This window comes from Gekko japonicus, unplaced genomic scaffold (assembly GCF_001447785.1).
Source record: "Gekko japonicus isolate JY-2015 unplaced genomic scaffold, Gekko_japonicus_V1.1 scaffold644, whole genome shotgun sequence".
In the NCBI taxonomy this organism is placed as follows: Eukaryota; Metazoa; Chordata; class Lepidosauria; order Squamata; family Gekkonidae; genus Gekko; species Gekko japonicus.
The window spans coordinates 459,197-461,899 of NW_015160853.1; the positions used below are offsets into that span (position 1 = coordinate 459,197).

Here is a 2,703-nt window from a genome sequence, read left to right on the forward strand (position 1 = left end):
GCCCTTCACTACCCAAGGGAGTCTCAGAGCGGCTCACAAACTCCTTTCCCTTCCCCTCCCCACGACAGACACCCTGTGAGGTAAAAGAAGAAGAAGAAGAGATTGGATTTATACCCCGCCCTTCACTACCCAAGGGAGTCTCAGAGCGGCTCACAAACTCCTTTCCCTTCCCCTCCCCACGACAGACACCCTGTGAGGTAAAAGAAGAAGAAGAAGAAGAGATTGGATTTATACCCCGCCCTTCACTACCCGAAGGGGTCTCAGAGCGGCTCACAAACTCCTTTCCCTTCCCCTCCCCACGACAGACACCCTGTGAGGTAAAAGAAGAAGAAGAAGAAGAGATTGGATTTATACCCCGCCCTTCACTACCCAAGGGAGTCTCAGAGCGGCTCACAAACTCCTTTCCCTTCCCCTCCCCACCACAGACACCCTGTGAGGTAAAAGAAGAAGAAGAGATTGGATTTATACCCCGCCCTTCACTACCCAAAGGTGTCTCAGAGCAGCTTACAGTCTCCTTTCCCTTCCCCTCCCCACGACAGACACCCTGTGAGGAAGGTGGGGCTGAGAGAGCTCTGACAGAAACTGCTCTTTTTTCAAGGACAGCTCTTATCAGAACTACGGCTTGCCCAAGGTCATCCTGCCAGGTGCAAGTGGAGGAGTGAGGACTCAAACCCGGTTCTCCCTGATGAGAGTCCATGCACTTAACCACTACACCAAACTGGCTCTCAGTACCTTGGACCAGCACTGTGCCGCACCTGGAGTGATGCTGCCCTTGCCGAGGGCTTCCCTCGGAGCCCTGCGTGGCTGGCATTTCCGAGGCTGGAAAGGGAATTGGGACCTCCCGACCAATGCTCCCTCTAAGCTGTGGGGTCTTGCGAGCAGAAATTCTACTTTGTGAGCTACTGGCATTAAAGTTGTGAGCCAGCGATTGGGCTACTGCATGCATTAGTTTGCTCTGGAGCCGTCCTTCCTGAGCTGAGACAAAAATGTGTGAGCCGGAGGCTAAAAAAACTGTGAGCTAGCTCACACGAACTCAGCTTAGAAGGGACACTGCTCTCGACGCTGCTGTTGTGGAGGCAGGCAGTCTTTGGGGGACTCTGATGTCAGAGGCAAAAGGTCTTGATCTGTGTGTCGGGAGAGTGATGGTTGCTCAGGCCTTGTTGCTGAGGGTGGGTCACTGTGGAGGCAAAGGGGTTTCATTTGCCGGAGGAAGTGGTTGACACAGACCGCCAGCAGTTTGTTTATTCGGTTTTGGAGAATGGTGGTCATCCTTTGATGGAAGAATGCGACATTTGTCCAGCAGCATTGTTGCTGTTCGGTTGCATAGTCGAGTCCGACTCTTCGCCACCCCATGGACCACATCACGCCAGGCCCTCCAGTTTCATGTCAGCAGCCTTAATGGCTTCTCTTGAACGTTTACAGTTTTTATGGCCCTAGCATTGCCCTAGGAGAGAGGGCACCCCAAAGGCGCCTGGTAGCGAGTGTAGGCAACGGTGTTCGAGAGACCTTGCTTGTTATCCTGGTGTAGGATCCGGGGTGCCATTTGGCGGTGCTACGGCGGGGGACGATGCTCTTGTGATCGTTGCCTGGGATTGTGAGTAAGGAGAACCCTCATGTCTTGTCTTTTGGCTGGGAGCCCTTGTGGCTGTTGCTCTGGGCAAAGGAAGATGCTTCTTCTGTTGCTCTTGGAAGGAAGACAAGAATGTCTTGCTGTGGCTGCTGTTCAAGGGATGCAAATCTCTTTCTGTACCCAGCCTCTGTGTTTATAAGCAGAGAGATGCAGCTAGTCAGACGTTCTAAGGAGCAAAGGCTGGGAAAACTGCATTTGATGCTGAGATCATAAAATGCAGTCCCCCCCTCCGGAGCAGGAACATAAACACTTAACCCTGCTGGGGATGCATCCTTTATTATTGACGACATTAACCAGATGCCATATAAATGTTGTGCAGTAGTGAAATATTACCAGTGGTACAGGTGCCGCATGCAATTTCTCTTTCCTACTGTAAGCAGGTAATACCTGTAGATGTGTTAGTATGGCAAATATTATAATCAGAGGCGTTTGATTCAGATATTCATTATATTAAAAAATCCATTAAAACGAATTCAGCTAATAGTAAAAAGGTAAAGGTTCCCTTGCTCGAAAGCCAGTCGAGTCCGACTCTAGGGTTGCGGTGCTCATCTCTGTTTCAAAGCTGAAGAGCCAGCGCTGTCCGAAGACGTTTCCGTGGTCATGTGGCCGGCATGACTAAACACCAAGGCCCACGGAACGCTGTTACCTTCCCACCGAAGTGGTACCTATTTATCTACTTGCAATTTCTTGCTTTCGAACTGCTAGGTTGGCAGGAGCTGGAACTAGAGATGGGAGCTCACTCCATCATGCGGCACCCGGGTCTCGAACTGCTGAACTACTGACCTTCCACAGCCTGCAGCTCAGCGTCTTAACCACTTGAGCCACCGCAGCTCAATAGTACAGATAGGTATATCAAGGATGAGGCCACAGCTAATATGTTGCTTCTTGTTAATAGTACAATAGCTGCAAGCAGGGGTCATTTCATAGAAAAGGAGGTGCAGGAGCTCATTAGCATAACTCATTAGCATAATTTATTTGCATATGCCACACACCCTGACATCACCGGAAGTGTGTCAGAAGGCAACACCCACCGCTCAGGCTCCACTGGACTGTTTTAGATTGCTAGTTATTGG

The 2,703-nt window shown here is 50.6% G+C and overlaps 1 protein-coding gene across 1 annotated transcript in view; it reads left to right on the forward strand.

Moving 5' to 3' along the window:
• The window catches only part of LOC107118732 (glycine receptor subunit beta-like), a 46,162-nt gene that overhangs the window by 169 nt on the left and 43,290 nt on the right, over positions 1 to 2,703 (forward strand). The gene's annotated exons all lie outside the window — the stretch shown is intronic.